The 21,214-nt window shown below is 49.8% G+C and overlaps 1 protein-coding gene across 2 annotated transcripts in view; it reads left to right on the top strand.

The window, feature by feature from the left end:
- Nucleotides 1-21,214, top strand: part of ADARB2 (adenosine deaminase RNA specific B2 (inactive)) — a 547,987-nt gene that overhangs the window by 188,234 nt on the left and 338,539 nt on the right. The gene's annotated exons all lie outside the window — the stretch shown is intronic.

Raw genomic sequence — 21,214 nt, 5'->3', positions numbered from 1 at the left:
CACTGAGACAACGAGTACTGCTGATGCAGAGGAGAGGAGAGCTCAGTCTCAAATCCATCTCCTGGACCGACTAAAATCGAGAGTTTACGTAGCAGGGAAGAAATGTAACGATGTGTGGGAAAACAGAAACCAGGGAGAGTTAGGGGGAGCCATCAGTCAACAGGCAGCAGGTGGTCACAAAGGCAGTCAAGGCAGGCAAGGGGCTGGTGTCCTGCTCTTCCAATGCAGTGATCTGGTGAGTTTCAGCTCCTTGGTGCTTTCTCTTTTTTTTAAAGGACTAAGGGTCATTTCCTGAGGAAGAAACTCAGATAAAGCAAATGTAATTTTCAAGCTTTAAGACCAGAAGGGTCCATTTCTCTGTTCATTTCAAAAAGCTATGGGACTGTTGGGTCAGTTTGAAATCTGTGCTCCCTGCAGCCTCCCTCACCCTGCCCACTAGCACCGGCCGTTCTGCTGACTGCTCCCAACACTAGAGAGTGCAGGGCACTGACTGCATGCCCCGTGCACCCTCACTGCGCTTCTGCCTCTGCTGACCTTGGGGTTTCCTTGTTGCTTTTCATGGAGTGCAGCGCAGTCACCATAGGCCCCTTTGCCATCCCTGCCAAGGCTGCCCACACCCACGAACAGGTAATACCCCTTGGCTGCTAAGGCCACAGCATTCCCAGAGCTCCACGAGGTCCCTTCCTGGCTAACCGAGGCCATCTTCCTTAAGGGAAGGGGAGGAAGGGGAGGAAAAAGTCAGGGAAGAGACAAAATTCGCAGTCAAGGTCACTGCCCGCGGGAGCTCACTGAAACTCTCTTCTAACTTTGTGTACAAGGAAATCCGTTCTCATTTCTGTTCTACTTGTTTTCCTTTATCTTATATCCCAGAGAATCTATGGTTTACTGTTACAAACATCCCCCAAATGTTCAGATCACACTGATTTTAATTATTTTGAACTATCTTTAAACATAAGAAAGATAGAAAATGGAAGAAAAGTGCAAAATGTAGCTAGTCTTCCAGAGAAGGATGCTGGTGTGAATTGCACCCACTGTATCTGGTTCTGAAAATATTCCCTAGTGGGATCAATACTCGTTAGGAAGCATGGAGCCATGGCTGCACCGTGCTACACACTCTTCAGAATGAAGTGGCACCGCATGACACAGAGGCTCAGAATGCCAAGGCCAGCAGCTATGAGACAGGTGGAGAGATGGAGCTGGTATTTCAACTCCTGTTACTGGGTGCTCAGCAAAAGTCAGTTCACCAAGGCTACCAGACTTCCCAGGGACCATCCACATTCCTGCTGCAAGGGACATATGTGTGTGTGTGTGTGTATACTTTGCTATTATAGACTTCACATATTATATAGACTTTACCTAATATGTAGACTTTATATATAATGTAGATACTTTGTATTATATAGACCATATGTATTTTGTTTACTTGACATATTACATACTCTTTACTTATCATATACACCCTACATGTTATATAGACTTTATGTGGTATGTACATTTGACATAGCATTTGTACTTTACAAATCATATAAACTTTATTATGTGTACTTTACATGCTACATACATTTCACACTGTATGTACACATTATACATCGCATAGACTATACCCGCCTCCTAGACGTAAGAGCAGGGTCTGTACCTGTGCATCCATTCCCGCCCCTGTACCCCTCCCTGTCCAGGCCCCGGCATTATCCTCCTGCCACCACCTGCTGTGCCCTTCCCCAACAAAGCCTTCTCCAACCCTGCAGACCCTGCCGTGACGACTCTGGCTGGGTCCTCTGGAATCCAGAAGGGTGGTCTCTCAGGCAAGCAGCTAGTCCACGTCCCATGTGAAAAGCCACAGACCCCCAAGCCTGCTCCTGAGAAGCCTGCCCTGGGCCAAGGAGTGGAGCTGCTCATCAGAGCCCCCGAAGGTGGCACACAGCCCAACACTCCACACCCCCGGGGGCTTCATGCTGCTGCCCACCAGGTGGTGACCAACGGGAGGGGCTGTGGCCACTCACCAGCCAATGCCCCTGGAAACTCAGCAGCCCTGGTGCCACCTGCCCCAGGCCAGGCTCATCCCACTGCCCTCCCAGACCCTGGCGTTGCTTTCAATATTCACATAACAACAGCATGGGGTTTCATGACCGTCCTGAGCAGGGCCCAGAGAGTCTGCCTGGGACGGCTCTACTCCACGGTCAGGAAAACACACAGTGAAGTCATCATTGCCCGTTCGTCACGTCCCTGAGATCACCATTTTGTGTGTGTGTTTTTTGTTGTTGTTGTTGTTGTTGTTTTTTGTCACCTGCAATTCTCGCTTTCAGTAAGAGCTATCTGTGGACCATCACAAACACGTTAAGGTCCCATTTTGCAAGAGATAAGTTCTTAAAATACAGACAAAATTGACTTGATGGGATGAACTTGAGATTTCTGGCAAGAGCTGCCTCGCGTCACGGGCAGGCTGTAAACTTAACGCGTCTTTGCTGCTGCGCTAATAAGTGGGGCCCAGCGCTGCCCCTTCACAGGGAAGAAGGAGGAACGCAGGCCCGGCTGCTCAGGAGAGCACAGGCACAGATAATTCCACCACATCATGGTTCGGGTCTATTTTTTATTTCCAAAGCTCCCTTTACCCGTTGAAGAATGAAGTTGGTGACAATTTATCTTTCCTCTGATGGTAGCGTTTCTTTTCCGGTTGAAATCTCTTCATCTGCGAGGGTGTGTGGGAGACGCGAATAGCTCCCAGCCCGAATAAATGCGGCAATGGACGGCAGATCTGCCGTTACTGCGATGTCTAAATTGTCCTTCAATTAAGCTGGAGAGCTTTGTGAGAGCTTTAATTGATCTCTTTTTAGATACATTGAGCTATCAAAAATGGAATACTGAATAACAGGCTTGTTGTCCGCGTCTGCTATTCAAGGGAGGAGGGAGCTATTTAAAATGTGTTCCCAGCATATTAATTGCAGGAGGCCTTGACTGCACTGCAGACCCACCTGGAGGACGCCCTTCACAGGCAACTCTTTGAAGTTGGAAGGACCTGGCGCAGCCCTCCAAATGAGGCCTGGTAGAGGAGGGCAGGCAGGACGCCCGGCTTCTGCTTCTCAGGGTTTCGTTTCTGGCTCTCAACGCCTACATCCTGCACCGTGGGAACGCAGAGAGCAGGGAGAGCAGGGAAGACACCCCACACCGCCCCGGGGGTGGAATCCCATCCGTCCCAACAACCCAGGCAGGGAAGCCGCACCGTCGCTGTAACAGGCCTGAAGCTGCCCAGCGCCGAGTTGCAAGTCGAAAAACACCTGGACAAGAATCTGCTCGGGCGGACGGACGGCTGTGATCCAGGGTCTGAACTGCATCTGAGTGGGGTCTGGGCGGCTGTGATCCAGGGTCTGAACTGCGTCTGAGTGGGGTCTGGGCGGCTGTGATCCAGGGTCTGAACTGCGTCTGAGTGGGGTCTGGGCGGCTGTGATGGAGGGTCTGAACTGCGTCTGAGTGGGGTCTGGGCGGCTGTGATCCAGGGTCTGAACTGCGTCTGAGTGGGGTCTGGGCGGCTGTGATCCAGGGTCTGAACTGCGTCTGAGTGGGGTCTGGGCGGCTGTGATCCAGGGTCTGAACTGCGTCTGAGTGGGGTCTGGGCGGCTGTGATCCAGGGTCTGAACTGCGTCTGAGTGGGGTCTGGGCGGCTGTGATCCAGGGTCTGAACTGCGTCTGAGTGGGGTCTGGGCGGCTGTGATCGAGGGTCTGAACTGCGTCTGAGTGGGGTCTGGGCGGCTGTGATCATGGGGTTCAAATTGCGTCTGAGTGGGGTGCTACCTTCTAAGGCCGCAGGTGAGACTCACATGCCCTGGAACATTCCTTGAGGCAGCTAGGCCAGGAGGGCGGGGGCTGTTGCCTGACGTGCCCTCGGTGGCATAAACTGAGTTTATTTTCATTCTCCTCCTGACCATGTTGGCCACCGAGAAACTCTTCATTTCCTAAATCAGATGTGGACTTGCTCATCTCAGGACCCACGGGCTGCCCTGTAGGGACCAAAACACATGTGTCAGCCAAGAATGAGCAACTGCAAATAAAATCCTGTTTTCTTCTTATATTGTTGAGAATTGGGGCCTTGATTTGGTTCCCAGATTTTAAAAACAAGTCAGAGCTGCCACGATTCAGATAAAATCCAAACTGTCTCTTACACCTCTAATTATCAGCTTGCCTTCTGGGTAAAATGGTACTATTCAATTATTGGTTTTTGTTCACTTGTCAACCACCAAAAGAAAAAAAAAATTATCACTGCTTTCAAACCACTAAAAGAACAGAAATTCTGCAAATTGCTTTCTAAACATAGCTACTTCCGACCCAATACCTCTTTGCAGAGTGTCAAAAATTGTATAATGTTATGTTGCATGCAAATCATATTTAACGGGGGCTGTTTCTAAGATTTTGTTTTACATTATGTAATTTCATTGAAATGAATTCTTTTGTCACCACTTTATGTGTGGCTCATTTTGACACTTTCCACTTATCACATAAAATATACGTTTGATCCAGCCCCTGTAAATAAAAGCGAAATTGTCAAACAGGAGTGTGCTGCTTTAAATTCCCTCTCAAAGTGAAGGCAATAACTAGCTCTCCTGGGCAACTTCAGGGTTCCAAACACCATGGGTGGGCCTCCCTAATTTCCGGTGTACCCTCTACCTTGCCAGTTGTGTTTCGTTTCCTGCTTGAGAGAAATGAGACCACCATAGTTAGCCTAGTCCCGGAGAGGTTACTTGCACTTCAACACCAACAGGCCCAATGTCCCCTTTCTGTAGCCTTGGAAGCCAGGCACACAGCACTGGTCGATGGGTTTGCATCAGGCCAGACCATGGCATGGAGAAAATGGCACCAGCCGCTGTGGAGTGAGTGCCTAACACCTGCAAGGCTTAGGCAGAGAAGGACTCCAGGCCCCTTCCTGCTCACTAGCAAGTGGGTAGCCCACTTGTTGCACTGCTGAACCAAAAAATAAATAAACGAGAGACAAGGCATTCAGGAAATGTTAAGTAAGGTGCATAGTCCCAGAGCAGCTACATCCTAAGGCCGGCTTTGAACCCAGAGTGCTGCCCTTGGAGTTTCTGTTATACCCGCTCTGGCCTTGCCTCCCCTCCGCTACAGTCTCCTAGAGGAAACTCTGGCTGTAGGATGCAGAGACTCGCATCCCAGGGCTGACATGCATGCTGTGTGGAGCCAGGCAGGTCTCTGCCCTCTCTGGCCTGAGACCCCTCACCTGTCGTGAGAATGATGCCTGCACCCTCTGAGACCAGCAGGACTGCAGAGAGGCCTCGGTGAGGGTGGATGGGATGCCGTGCAGTGTGAACTGGGCAGGCAGAGCCTGTCACTCTCCCTCTAGGGGTGGAACTGAGCGTCCACTGCATGCGGCAGCAGCCAGGGTCAGGCGGCATGGGCAGCAGAGGCTTCTCCTGCCCTGATTTCTGCTGAGTTCCTGTCCTCGACTCCCATGGCCCCGACATTGTGACGTCCTCTAGTGGCACTAAAGGACCTCGAGACCCTCGGCGTGCCTGGCCTCGGCCTACTATACCCTCACCCAGGCCGCGTCCATGGGCAGAACGCTCCCCGTCCACCACGTGATACCCATCCTCCAAGTGCCCTGTGGCCTCCATGCCTCTCACTCTTCCCGCAGGTCTGGGTCAGGTGTGCGTCCAGCATGTCCTCTGGGGGCCGCGTGATCCTCTGAGATAACTCACACTGGGCTCTGCCACAGCTGCCCACTTCTCTCTCCTCTACCAGATGCTTGGGGATGTCCTGTCTCACTCCTGGATCCCCTGTGTCTAATGCAAATTGAGGAGAGGGTGAAGGAGGGATCAGAGGAGACCCCTCCGGCTTGTGCTCTGGAAGGGGCTTCGCAGTCTGGCCAGTGCCAGATCAAGACCCCTGTGGGACACCCACCAGCCGGCACAGACCCACGGGCTCCCTCCTTCCCAGAGGCCTGCGACCCCTGCAGCCACAGCCACAAACGCAGGCACTGGAGAGACTGCCAGGCTCCCTGGACACATGCAAGAACACGGCATTGGCCCTGACAGGGAAGGGAAGGGAGGCAGGCAGGTGCTCAGTACATCCAGCCTCTAAAGGAGCTCCCCCAGGCCTCTGTGTCATCCGTGTGTGTCTCAGAAGCACTCCAACTTGAGCCCTTCACCACCTTGCTCTAGGAGGAGCTACTGCTTGCAGTTCTGAACTTTCAATTTTTTTAAAAAAGCAATTCGTTTTCTTTTTCACTTTAAGTTCCAGGATACATGTGTAGAACGTGCAGGTTTGTTACACAGGTATACATGTGCCATGGGGGTTTGCTGCACCTGTCAACCTGTCATCTAGGTTTTAAGACCGGCGTGCATTAGGTATTTGTCCTAATGCTCTCCCTCCCGTCACCCCTCACCCCCTGACAGGTCCCGGTGTGTGATGTTCCCCTCCCTGTGTCCATGTGTTCTCATTGTTCAACTCCCACTTTTGAGTGAGAACATGCTGTGTTTGGTTTTCTGTTCCTGTGTTAGTTTGCTGAGGATGATGGTTTCCAGCTTCATCCATGTCCCTGCAAAGGACATGAGCTACTTCCTTTTTATGGCTGCATAGTATTCCATGCTGTATATATGCCATATTTTCTTTGTTCAGTCTATCATTGATGGGCATTTGGGTTGGTTCTAAGTCTTTGCTATTGTGAACAGTGCTGCAATAAACATACGTGTGCATGTGTCTTTATAGTAGAATAATTTATAATCCTTTGGGTATATACCCAGTAATGGGATGGCTGGGCCAAATGGTATTTGTGGCTCTTGATCCTTGAGGAATTGTTGCACTGTCTTCTGCAACTGTTGAACTAATTTACATTCCCACCAACAGTGTAAAAGTGTTCCAATTTCTCCACAGCCTCACTGGCATTTATTGTTTCTTGACTTTTTAATCATTGCCATTCTGACTGGCATGAGATGGCATCTCAGTGTGGTTTTGATTTGCATTTCTCTAATGACCAGTGATGGTGAGCTTTTTTCATATGTTTGTTGGCCTCATAAATGTCTTCTTTTGAGAAGTGTCTGTTCATATCCTTGGCCGACTTTTTGACGGGGTTGTTTGTTTTTTTCTTGTAAATTTGTTTAAGTTCCTTATAGAGACTGGATATTAGACCTTTGTCAGATGGGTAGCTTGCAAAATTTTTCTCCCATTCTGTAGGCTGTCTGTTCACTCTGAGGATAGTTTCTTTTGCTGTGCAGAGCTCTTTAGTTTAATTCGATCCCGTTTATCAATTTTGGCTTTTGTTGCAATTGCTTTTGGCATTTTCGTCATGAAGTCTTTGCCCATGACTATGTCCTGAATGGCATTGCCTAGGTTTTCTTCTAGGGTTTTTATGGTTTGGGGTTTTACATTTAAGTCTTTAATCCATCTTAAGTTAATTTTTGTGTAAGTAAAAGGAAGTAGTCCAATTTCAGTTTTCTGCTTATGGCTGGCCAGTTTTCCCAGCACCATTTATTAGATAGGGAACAATTTCCCCATTGAAAAAGAGCAATTTTTATTTTCTCATTTTTCTTGGGAACATTTTGCCTGTCTAGAGCCAGAGTCCTAGTTACAACATTCAGAGAATAAACATATAAGCTAGATTCTAGAGCCGTGAGTAATCTGAAAGGAGGCAGCCACCGTCCAGTGCCGGATGCCACATGTGAAGTGGGACGTGGAGACGTAGGTGCAGACCTGCCTTCCCAGTCCGTTGCTGATGGAGAAGCCTCAAGGTTTTTGGGTGACACTGTGCTGGGAGGAAGGTGTCTTAGCCCACTCAGCTGCTATCACAAAATACCATAGATTTGGTGGTTTAGTTTAAACAATAAATGTTTATTTCTCAGTTCTGAAGGCTGGAAACCAAAGACCAAGATCCAGCCCACTAGGATTGCCATGAAGGCCCCTTCCTGGCTTGTAGATGGCGCTTTCTGTGTCCTCGCGTGGCAGAGGGCAAGAGTCCGGTCTCTTTCTCTTCTAATCGCGGGGGCCTCACCCTCAGGACCCCATCTAACCCAAATCACCTCCCCAGGAACCACCTCCTCATGCCAGCTTCTGGAGTTGAGGCTTCAACGCCTGAATCAGGGGCACAACACAGGGTTGGACCCACCCTGCCAGGAGCCTGGGCACTCTCCCGCTGCTGCCCGTGTTTCTGGGGCCTGGTTGATGGGCTGGGATCTCTGTGTTCTCTTTCTATCCTAAAAGGCCAGGATTCCAAGTCATCTGTAAAACCATGGGAGAGAGATTTATTGTCTGCCTCCCTTTCAAATGAAAGGAAAAGACTGGGGTGAGAGAGGGCGGCACTCCCCAGACAGGCCCTGACCACACCCTGGCCCCCACGCCTCAGCAGAACAACTCTGAACCTCTATGGACTCACAGGGGCGAGGTCGGGGCAAGGAGACTCAGGGCCTGCGCTGCTCACCAGGTGAGAAGTCACAGCTGGTTAGGAGGCCGCAGGTAAGCAGAGGTGCGAGCCACCCGGGACGGGGTGAGTTATGTCGACAGAGTCCCCTCAAGGGAACCCAGTGTCTTGGCAGCAGATGAGGCATGCGTCCCTGTCAGCCTCCACACAGGATAAATGGATGGCCCAGAATCTCGCCATCAGCGACATTGCCGTCTGGGGAAAAATGAGAGTTGAGTTTGATGTTATAAATCACCATAATTTGTTACAATTTCCAAAGACAAATATGACAGTGTGGAATTACTTTGCAATGCCGAGGCTGTCATTTGCAGAAGCCATAAAGTGCCCGAGCAAATCTAAGAACGAGATACATTTAATCTGAGGATGCAGAGCTCAGTATCACCTCGGAATATTGTGTTTACCGAGAACTTAGCTGCACCGGCACACGGAGGTACTGCCGAATGCTCATTTCATTCCACTCCGAATCAGACTGACTCTCGTCTGAAGATTTTGTTAGCAGCTGGAATGGATTCTCCTGGACAGCTTACATTTGCTCAGCTGGAGGAGAGAAGAGCTGATGTCTGTGTTGCCCGGGGACGGCATAAAGAGCAGAATCCCGGCACACGCGTGACGTGGGAACCTCCCTCACCATCATGGGTCAGAGCAGGAGCCGCAGGGGTGTTGCGTGTCACCAAAATCCTGTTGAGGACCCATGGGTTGGCGAGGCGTGGCCTGCGTGCTGTTGCCTCGTCCTAGCTCATTCACCTGTGAATAACTCACCCCGTCCCGGGTGGCTTGCACCTCTGCTTACCTGTGGCCTCCTAACCAGCTGCGACTTCTCACCCGGTGAGCAGCGCATGCCCTGAGTCTCCTTGCCCCGACCTCGCCCCTGTGAGTCCATAGAGGTTCAGAGTTGTTCTGCTGAGGCGTGGGGGCCAGGGTGTGGTCAGGGCCTGTCTGGGGAGTGCCGCCCTCTCTCACCCCAGTCTTTTCCTTTCATTTGAAAGGGAGGGAGACATCAAATCTCTCTCCCATGGTTTCACAGATGACTTCATTCACAATGATCTGGACACCTCTCCAGCCACTTCCCTCTCAGTGACGGGGCTGCACGCATGGGCAGGGAGCCATAGAGACAGGCATCGGTAGCAGCATCCGGAAACGAGACCACAGGGTAAAACAGGGAACACCATCAGCTCCGCCAACTAATGCAGGGATCATCTGCTGAGGAGATAGTTTCAGAAGCATCAAGGGAGGAAGTAATGGCGGAATTAAGCAGAAATGACTGCTCAGATGGGAATGGACATCAGAAGGCAAAGGCGGAAACACCGAAAGCCTCCGGGTTCTTCTGGCCTTTGGACTTCAGTGCAAGAGGCCGGGAGCGGTGGCTCATGCCTGTAATCCCAGCACTTTGGGAGGCTAAGTTGGGTGGATCACCTGAGGTCAGGAGGTCAAGACAAGCCTGGCCAACACGGTGAAGCCCCTGTCTCTATTAAAAATACAAAAATTAGCCAGGCATGGTGGTGGGTGCCTATAATCCCAGCTACTTGGGAGGCTGAGGCATGAGAATTCGTTGAACCCGGGAGGCAGAGGTTTCAGTGAGCCGAGATCGTGCCCTTACACTCCAGCCTGGGCGACAAAGTGAAACTCCTTCTCAAAAAAAAAAAACTATTTCAATGCAGGAAAATCGCCTTCTAATCCTTCTTAACCCTAGTGTTTGTCTCCTCAGAAACTAAATCAATCTGTCTCTCTCTCTCTCTCCCTCCCCCATCAAAGTCATCAAAACCCAGTCTCTTCAACCTGCATATCCATTAAATAATTGAAGTCCTGTAATTATGGTTTTGATAATCAGAAAATTATTTACAAAAATACTCCTAAATGATTACGTTAAAAACCACTTCTAGGAATGCGTGTGTGGTGAACGTGGACTAGCCTCCCTTGGGGCCATGAGGGTCCCGTCCGCTGACAGAGGGGGAGGGTGGATGCTTCTCTTCCACACAGGACTTGTCTGGGCATTTCATACGCTGATGTTACTCCGAGGAGGAAATGGAATATGCGTAAGATCTTTCCTAAATTCCTTTCAAACCTCTAACTGTGGTGCTCTTTGGAACATAGTTTAGGAAATATGCTCAGAAATCATTAACTCATCCTGGTATTCCCAAGGGCAGCATCTTTTGTGGCAAAGGCAAGAACCCACTGCTCACCCTTGGGAGGCATCGCAGAGTCAGGACCTGGCATGGCCTTGCGTCCTTAAACAGCCCCACAGTGCTCCCAGCGTAGCCTTGGTTTCCTAGGGGGACTCGCAAGTGGCAATGCCAGGGTCACACCTCTCAGGATCGTGATTAAAAGGTGATGTTTGGTCGGGTGCAGTGTCTCACGCCTGTAATCCCAGGACTTTGGGAGGCCAAGGCAGGCAGATCACGAGGTCAGGAGTTTGAGACCAGCCTGGCCAACATAGTGAAACCCCATCTCTACTAAAAATACAAAAAAAAAAAAAAAAATGAGCCAGGCATGGTGGCGCATGCCTGTAGTCCCAGCTACTCGGGAGGCTGAGTCAGGAGAATCGCTTGAACCAGGGAGGCAGAGGTTGCGGTGAGCCGAGATCGCACCACTGCACTGCAGCCTGGGCAATGGAGCAAGGCTCCATCTCAGAAAAAAAAAAAAAAAAAAAAAAAAAGGTGATGTTTACACTAGAGAGAGTAATCAGCTGGCTCGTTACTCTCCAGGGCCCAGCAGGAACATCAAATGAGAGTTTGCTTCGAGGAGGGTGGAGGCTGGCCCCTGCCCTGTCCTTCCCCAGGAGTAACACACAGGATGCGGTTCCTCCCCTTCATTTCAGGGCAGGGTCATTACAGACACCGCTGGATGCCTGCAGGTGAGGCGAGGCTCCTGGGGCAGCCTGAGGGGTTCAGATGGGCCTCATTATCAAGATTTAAGTTCCTGGAGAAGCGCCCATTCTCCGCCTGGCCTGCGTGCACCTGCACATTCAGGCTCCTGCCTGTGCCCTCACCTGCCCGTGCCCTCACCTGCCCAGAGTGAAGGTGCGATTGACCCACTGGGAGAAGAGTCCCGGCGCCATAGCCAGCGGTCACATCCCCCTAAAGAAATGTTTCATTTCTGATCATCACGGCTGGCACTGAGATGAGAAGAGGCCCGTGATGACCTCTTGGTGTCTCACTGGCCCTGCACGCAGCGGACAGCTGCCCATAACACGCACTGGGGCAGCACCCAATGCCTGACCCCTGAGAGCCACTTCCCAACTCCACAGGGAATCGCACCTTCCCCTGGTCAATGCCAGGGGGTGAATTTCCCAGCTACAGGCCCACAGCAGAAGGACACGGGGATGGGCCACTGAGGCTCCACAAACAGGAGCCCACACTGAAGGCCCCATGAACAGACACGGGGAGCCAGGGGTCATGAAGATCAGAGCGGGAGATCATGGGGGAAAGTTGGTTCCCACGCTTTCAGATGATGAGGGTCAACAGCTGTTTTTGATGCTGGTTTTGTTGGTTTCTTAAAAGAAAGAAAATCAGTGTGGGAATTAGAGATAGACAGTATGTCTTCAAGGGAGAAAGCATCACAGAACGGTCTGTCTTCAGGGAATGGTGCGGGCTGATACAGGAAAACGCCATCCAGAAAGCATCACAGGACAGTCTGTCTTCAGGGAATGGCGCGGGCTGATACAGGAAAACGCCTGCAGACAGCACGCAGTGGGAGCACCAATAATTAACTCTTCGGGGACAGTGCCCAGGTGCCCAGGGATGTTTTGCTCTGATTCAAATCACAGGCATGAAACTATTTGATGTAAGTTTGCAGCCTACAATACCGGATGGTGTTTTTTTTGAAAACAACACACAGAAAATACACAGAATGCCGGAGGAACTTCCAGTGGGGGTGGGAAACAGACACGGGATGCGGACCACATGTGTTGTTAGGAGGAAAGCTGGAATTCTAGGGCACTATTTTTTTTTCTTTTTTTTTTTTTGAGACAAAGTCTCGCTCTGTCACCCAGGCTGGAGTGCAGTGGCGCAATCTCGGCTTACTGCAACCTCCGCCTCCAGGGTTCAAGTGATTCTCCTGCCTCAGCCTCCTGAGTAGCTAGGATTACAGGCATTTGACACCACGCCCAGCTAATTTTTGTATTTTTAGTAGAGACAGGGTTTCATCATGTTGGCCAGGATGGTCTCAAACTCCAAACCTTGTGATCCACCCACTCGGCCTCCCAAAGTGCTAGGATTACAGGCGTGAGCCACCGCGCCCAGCCTCTAGGACACTATTACTGTGTGGCTGTAACAATGATCAGCCTGCACAGTTATCACTGCAATGAGTAAAATGCTTGACTGAGCTGCAGTTGGTGTGGAATATTGTAGATAGGTATCCATTTGGGGGCTGGAAGGAGGATTTTTAATTAAGGAACTGTCAACAGTCAGAGACCCAGAAAGATTTGAATCTTTGGAGAATTGGCCATGCCTCTCGCGAAGGGCTGCCTTGAGGAGGAGCCCTTGGCATGCAGCAGCCTGCACACTCACTTTGTCCTGATGGGATCGACTTGTGAAATGATCCTGCACTCCCAAAAAGGCAAGACCTGTTCGGCCACTCACTAATTTACTAGATCATTCCGTGGTTACTCTGCCCACTGCCTGCGTGGGACATAGTAGAGGGGGAGGCACTCAGCGAACCTATGGGTGGCCCACGGGCAGGACGTCCTGGAGCACATGGTAGGCTGTGGATCACCAGCTATCATGGCTCAGGGCTTGTCCAAAAGCCTCATTCGAGGATCTAACCTAATGGGAGGCAGAAATGCTCAGGGCCGACCTTGCCGAAGAAGCAACGACTGACCTGAGTGCTGAGTGCTGAGACCTGCGTGCTGAGTACTGAGACCTGAGTGCTGGGTGCTGAGTGCTGAGACCTGAGTGCTGAGTGCTGAGACCTGAGTGCTGAGTGCTGAGACCTGAGTGCTGGGTGCTGAGTGCTGAGACCTCAGTGCTGAGTGACAAGTGGGTTTCCAGAGGTGAAGGGGAGCAAGCCTCAAGGCAAAGGCATACATGCGAAACAAGCTCAGTGAGCTGGAGAGAGAACCCAGAGATGCCGTGAGCAGGGAGAGTGTGGGCCATGACTTGAGAGGAGTTTGGAGAGTATGGGGTGCGCACATACTGTTTCTAAATGGATCTTGTTTAGAAACCGACAAGCGGGCAGTGTGCATAGAGGGCTTTGGGCGCAGGGGCGGACGAGGCTGATGAACAGAAAAGCCCACTCAGGCTCCGCATGAAGAGCAGGCCGCAAGGAGTCTTGTCCTGTGGCTCCCACAGAGGCCAGGTGACCCTGGCTGAAGCAGTGGCCGTGCAGAGAGAGAATTCAGTGAGACGCACTCACGAGGACCTGGCAGGCTGGAGAAAGGAGGACGAAGTGACTGTGGCCTGGGTGCTGGGTTTGGAAACTGGATGAGGAAACCCAGGACGCAAGTGTTTCAGGAGGAGGGAATGTTGTGGGTGTGGGAGGCCTTGGGGCAGAGGCCATGCAGGATGAGGTCTGAACAATGTCCCTTCACCTGGGTGCCAGGAGGGAGACCCTCACTGAGCTCTGAGAGGGGCGTTTCGGTCGGGCAACTCGGCTGCATGCTCCACATCCCATAGCAGGGGCAACAGGTGAGCAGAGGAGAAAGGCACGAGGCAGTGGACGGGTGCCCATGGTGGCAGGAGCAGCGTGGTGGGTGCCTGCGGTGGCAGAGGCAGTGGACAGGTACCTGCACTGGCAGAAGCAGTGGATAGGTGCCCATGGTGGCATGAGGTAGTGGACAAGTGCCCACATTGACAGGGACAGTTGACGGGTACCCACATTGGCAGGAGCAGTGGATGGGTGCCCACAGTGGCAGGGGCAGTGGAGGGTGCTTGCAGTGGCAGGAGCAGTGGACAGGTGCCCACAGTGGCAGGGGCAGTGGATGGGTGCCTGCGGTGGCGGGAGCAATGGACGGGTCCCTGCAGTGGCAGGGGTCAGTGGATGGGTGTCCGTGGTGGCAGGGGGCAGTGGACGTGTGCCCGCAGTCACAGGGGAGCAGACAGCGGCTTCCCAGCCATGCACTGGTGGTGGAGATACCCTGTCCTTTGCCCTGTGCGTGCCCCTGAACTCTGCCCTCTATATGCAGCAGCACTGCCTGCAAGTCTCACAACCAATAGTTTCTGCTGACATCATTCTGTCTCCTGGGGAAGCCTCCCCCTCCCGTGGAAGCTACTGAGTTGCAGGGGCAGAGGGGCTCCAACAAGGGCTATTTTTTAAATGGGGGAGATTTGAAAATGTTTAGAATCTGGTGATAAGGGTGTTGGTGAGGGGAAAACTATGGAAGGGGTCACAGGAGAGGTGACCGTGCATCAGAAGAGTGGAAGGGTGTGGGGCCCAGGGCCAAGGATGGCCATAGCCACTGTGCAGGGGCGGATTCAGGCAGATGTCTCGTGGGTGCTGATGACCCCAGGGAGTCAGATTTCTCAGGTCCTCGCCTTCCCTAATCTTCCCCCTCAGTCTGTGGGGGACACGCAGTGTTGGGCATGGTGCATGGACTGATTGGAGGATTTGTGTTGGGGATGGTGCATGGACTGATTGGAGGATTTGTGTTGGGGATGGTGTGTGGACTGATTGGAGGATTGGTGTTGGGCATCGTGCGTGGACTGATTGGAGGATTTGCTGGGGTGGTGCTGCTTGGCTCCTGCAGTCAGACCCACCTCACAAGCAACATCTTGTCCCAAAAACTAGTCCAAAGCAAAGCTACATTGTGGGGAAAGAGAGAACCGTGGGAACCTAGGAAGGGACAGACCACAGGGGCAGGACGAGTCCAGTCTGGAGCTCATAGAGGGCAGATCCCACTCGGGACCACATACCACTGGGTAAATACACTTTCAAAATCCCAATTCCACACATTCTGCTGGTGTCAACAGAATCCACCTCCCTCTCAGGCCATCATTGCCTCATTCTAAAATCTGTGGTTCGGCTTCTGACCAAACATGACAGCATCTAACTGTTTTCACTACAAAGGGCATCACCTGTCCAGGAAAGGGCTTTCTCACTCAACGGGCAAGAGTGCCATCAACCAGCATGACAGGAGGGGTGTGGGTGATGGGAAAACCATGGAGAACTTGAGAGGGCTCACACCGGGCACTGCTGGGATGATCAAAGACCTCAGACAAGTAACGTGAAATTCTGCACCATGGTTTACCTCTATAAAACAGGAGTAAAAGTGTGTTCCTCACACCATTATCATCAGCAGTACTTTGGCACATCCGTAAGTCCTTCCTGAGAGCCTCACATACAGCAGGGACTCAATAAGTAACTGCTCATAGATTCACGTGCACTGTCAGATCAGTTACATAAATATGAAATGTGGCCAGGGGTTCCAAACATCGATACCAACGCAGCTTGAAAGGAACCAGAAATGGAGGAACAGTATTTGATATGTCCCTTTAAAAATCTGGGTAGACCAGCAGTTTAGGAAGTGAACACGGGCACTCATAGGAGGCGCGGAGCTGCTGTATCAAACAGTAACATTAATGCAGTAAGCTCAGGTGTATTGGCCAAAGACACAGTCATTGGCGAGAACGTAGCCCACAGCCGCGGACACGAGCTTGTCGAGAGGCTGCGCATGCATTCGGGTTATTCACGGCCACCTCCAAGAGGGGAGTCCATAAAGTGTGGGGGCTGTTATTGATGGAGGCAGGATTATATGTCTCTTACTGCACAGATGTATCAGCCTGGCATTTTTCTACTTACTCCAGGATTTTTAGAACGTTCAGTTCAATGGCATTCTTGCTTAGTGAATAATTTTAATTTGTGCATCCAGAATGATAGATTTGTGAATGTTGATGACAGCAAAGACCCATCCCTCATCCGCTTCTCCCCGTGCAGCTGGGCCCCTCTCCCCTGTCGTCCATCTGATGTTCTTGCCAACACCCCTTCAAATATCTCACGCTGGATGGCTCTCCTGCTCCTCTGATGAGATGTGTGATCAAACGGAAGAAAATCATTCTAATAGACTATCTGACCCCCGTCTTACCAAACCAAATAGCATCTCACAATATTATATTTTTAACTTTCTAATCATCCTGTTATGTATATCATCCTGTTATGTATATCATCCTGTTATGTATATCAAGTCTTTTTACAACAGAAATAGCATTCTTCTTGCCAGTCATGTTAAGGGCATTGATTTTAATTTAGTTTTTGTGGATTATTGTGTTTGCTTGATTTAAAATGAAAATCAAGGAGGAAGAAGTTTTTAAATATCATCAGGCAGTTTGCTGAGTTACTACTATAAGCAAACCCCGTAAAAATCATCAAAACAGAATCCTAGGCATAGGAAAGAAAACTCCCTCATAACCACCGATCTATGTGGGGATGAGAATGTCTCTATAAGGAACGCTAGACATGTATTTAAAATACTAGCAGAGTCATATCGTAAATGAGGATGCGATAAGTACAAGAAGCAGTTCTCCACAGGAATTGGAAGTGAGATTCTGTGGTGAGCACTGTAGTTTTAAACTGAGGGAAGCGGAGGGAGAAGTTCCTGTAGGAATTCTTTCCCTTTGTCATTCTCCTCAGGCTCCTGACCAGTTTCTGGGTTAAAGAGAAGGGCAGTGCCTCTCTCGTCTGTGGTCACTTGGTTAATATCATCCCCAAATGCGGAAGCTTCCAAAAAGCTGGAGTGGTTTCGTTTGGAAGTCAGAGCTGTGCACAAATAAGTTATTTTCTCTATTTCACATAATTATTAACAAATGCAAATTAAGATGCAGGTGATGTTTCTATGCCAGGACTCACCTGTGGGGAACTGTGGGGCTGATGAGGCAAGCAGCGAAGTGGCTGCCTGTGCCCGCTCACGACCCCTCCACGCACCAAGTGCGTGAGTCAGAGAGGTGCCAGGAGGAGGCGGGAACAGCTGCTTCATGTCATCCGGCTCAGTCCGTGTGTGTTGCTAGAAAGGAACACCCGAGGCTGGGTGATTTATGAGGAAGAAAGGTTTGTGCAGCCATGGCTCTGCAGGCTGTACAGGAAGCGTGGCACCAGCATCTGCATCTGGTGAGGCCTCAGGAAGCTTCACTCGTGGCCGATGGGGAGGGGAGCGGCCTGTGCAGAGATCACGTGGTGGGAGAGGCGGTGGGAGGGGCCAGGCTCTTCCTACCAATCAGCTCTCACTGCAACGCACAGAGCAAGAACTCATTCATGACCAGGAGGACAGCACCAAGATACTCGTGAGGGATCCACCCCTGACCCCAGCATCCCCCACCAGGCCCCACCTCCAACACTGGGGATCACGTTTCAACATGAGATCTGGAGGGGACAAACCTCCAAACCATAGCACTGACTGTGCCACTCTTAAGAGACAGTTGGACAGCTCCTTGCCTCCTCTACAAGACTAGGGATGGGGTTCCAGGCATGCTCGTTAATGACTGCCCCATCTGCCCCACCTGCCCCACCTACCCCACCTGCCCCACCTACCCCACCTGCCCCACCTGCCCCACCTACCCCACCTGCCCCACCTACCCCACCTGCCCCAGGCCATCTCTCCAACTTCCCACCTGTGTCCTTTCCAAATCCCAGGAGCAGCCGCGCAAGTGCGAGACCGCCCTGCTGCCTTAGAACAAGGCTTTCCCCAGGAAGCTGTCTCTACCTAGGACATGCCCTGTCCCTCGCTTCCTGAGCAACACCCCCTCAACACAGATGCACATGCACGCATACACACACACACAAACACGTGCATACATGCACATGCACATATATGCACACAAACACGTGCATACATGCACATGCACATATATGCACACACACACGCACATAAGCATACACTCACACACACCCATACACGCTCACACACAGACACACGTGCACATGAGCATACACGCTCACACACACATGCACATACACGCACATAAACGCACGCAGACATGCGCACACACGCAAGCACATGAACATACACGTGTGCACACGTACATGCTCACACACACACATACACGCACATACACCCACATAAACACACACGCACATGAGCGTACACATACACACCCATACATGCACGCACACGCATGCACACACACTCACACAGGCCAGCTGCCTCGGCTAGCTCTGTGCAAGTGGTGGGCGTCTTCTGCAAGCCGCCCTGCCTTCCCAGGCTGCCTCCCTCTCAGGACGCACATACAACCCCTCCGAGGTAACAGGACACAGATGCAACCCACAGAGCTGACAGGAAAATGTGGACCACCAGCGTCGGGCTGCTGATGTACTTTGAACTGAAAAGGCCCCCTAGATACCCACAGAACTGCACGGCTGAGGCAAAGAGAGACCATGAGAAACAGAGGCACCAATGTTTCAGTCAAGGAAAAAATTAGAGAAGAATGTGGAATAAAAAGAATCATAAAGTGAAATAAATGTTTTCAGATTTTAGATTTCAGATCCACTCTCCCAGATGAAATTGTGAGATTCCTGAAGAAAATAATTGCACCAGTATTTGATCATTTTACAGTTTTGATTATGCTTATTTCCAGTTTTCCAGGAAAGAAATCTTTGTGTAACCTCATATGCACTTGTTACAAGTAGAACCAGAAATTCCTCCTCCCCCAAACATACACAAAGGAAAGCAATTATTTAAGTCAGGTACCTGACTTTTTTTACAGCTATTAGTACAAAAAGTGTTTTCTGGGGTGGTTTCCTGGTGTGAAACCCAAGATTTATAGAATCTCTTCCTGTTTGTGAAGTTATTATTATTTTATTACTAAAGCCCTTAACTAAAGCAAGGATGCTTACTTAAATTGGCAGCTAGCTGTGAAAATGGAAAGGTAAAAAGACATAGCAGTATGTATTTGTGGATATAAATTATCTTTAAATCTGGAGGCTCAGACATAGATTGGACCATCCTGACTATTTTCTGTGTATTTCATTCCAGCCAGACTGCAAGTTCTAGGCTGGAAATATTATTTTCAACATAGAATTACAGGCCTTTGTGTCACTGCTCACTGTAATAGCCAGCAGTTCCTGGACCCCCACAGCACCTGTACACAGCACACATGAACACACGCGCGTGTGCACTCTGACCCTGCCCACCACCTCCCCCTGGGCAGCCACCGGGCTATGCTGTTCTCGTAATCAAAGGTGGAGATGAGGAAAGTGTCTGCCTACAGCAAACACTCAGAAATAGATTCCTGTGAAAACCAAACAAAAAGGCAATAGAAAGGAGAAGTGGGAGATACTACATTTTTCATTAGGGCTGTTGCTGTGGAGGTTTTAGAACTTGGGCTCAGGAAAAGTGCTTCTTGCTGATTGACCCGTTATCCAAGTCTGGTTAGAGGAACTTGTGACGCCAGCAGGTCTGAAAATTGCCCAGAAGATCACAAACATGGATGCCTGCTGGTGGACCAAAGAGATATTAAGGAACTCTAATTATTTTCTTTTATATCTTTCCTACTGAATATTGGACAGGTTAGTCACAAATGGCGACTGAATTAGTGGGACTTATATGTGGTGATTCTATAGGCATCAAAACACCTGTGAGGCTTAGTAGTCATAAAGCCCTGACCCTATTTTTGTTCTATTGCACCAAATACATTCATTGTATTATAAGAAGTTTGTATGTCTCAGACTCTCCTACAAAATTTTGTGTACCTTAAAGATAGTGACAAAGAATTATCTACCTATCATCTGTTCTCTCTCTCTCTAATCCATCTATCTATCTATCTATCTATCTATCTATCTATCTATCTATCTATCTATCTATCTTTATATCCCCAGGATACTGTCTAGAATATAGTAAGTGCTGAATAAATTAATGAAGTGCTTAATTAAAAAATGAATAGGTGAATGAATGAGTAGATGATGGATGGATGGATGGATGCATGGGTGGATATTGAGTAGACAGATCAGGTTGATTAGAGAAAGAAACAAGCTGTTCAATACTGTTTATAATATGCAGGCCATTTATACAGAAAAGAGCATTTATAAAATAGATTAAAAGGATGACAGATTAGAAAATGAAATGTTCAAGATTTGTGCTGATACAATGGTGAAGCTGGGATGTGGAGCATCTGACTAGATTTCAGAGAGAATTTAGCCTCAAGGTAAAACATTTTGATTTTATTTCAGTGATACTCTAAATCATTGCTTGTTTCTGATAAGGCAAGAGTCAGTATTAATTTGGAAGCTGCAAGGTTGGAATAAAGTTATTTTAATGATGAGTGGAGAATCTGAAATGTTGGAACAGGCTCATGGTCAAAATGCAGAAACTCGTGATAGAGATGAATGAGACTGAGGTGCTATTCCAGACGAAGCCTCCGGCAGGTTCTTTAAGCAAATCTAATGTGAGGGGGTGGGATGGCCCAGCAAGCATAGGGGCTTTGTTCTTGGTTTCCCCGGCTCAGGGCTGCGTGACGTGCATGTAACTTAACCCTGTAACCGAGCCACCTCCAACTTCCTGATCTGTAACACAGTGGGGTGGAGACTATGTCCTCTTTGCACTTACACAAAATCTTGGTTCTAATGTTAGGATAAAATATTACTTCCAATGCCTACGTTACATATCTAAGTAGATAACCATTTGTTATCATTATTAATTAATTTGTCATCAGATTAAACAGAAATTCATAGATATTTGCCATACTTGTTTCTCTCTGAAGAAAAACAAAACCTAAAGCTAAGAAATAGCCGTTGTCGATTTTGGATTTGTCACAGTGTTATCGATTTGCTATAGAAACGTGAGTCGGTGCTCTTCTAACAAGAGGATGATGTCACCAAGCAGCGGACTCACACCTGTCTGCTGGGTGTAAGGAGATAACGATTTGAAACTCACCTGAAAGA

This window comes from Gorilla gorilla, chromosome 8, assembly GCF_029281585.2.
Source record: "Gorilla gorilla gorilla isolate KB3781 chromosome 8, NHGRI_mGorGor1-v2.1_pri, whole genome shotgun sequence".
Classification (NCBI taxonomy): Eukaryota; Metazoa; Chordata; class Mammalia; order Primates; family Hominidae; genus Gorilla; species Gorilla gorilla.
Note: the sequence above shows the minus strand (reverse complement) of the source record. Positions and strands in the feature narration are given on the sequence as shown.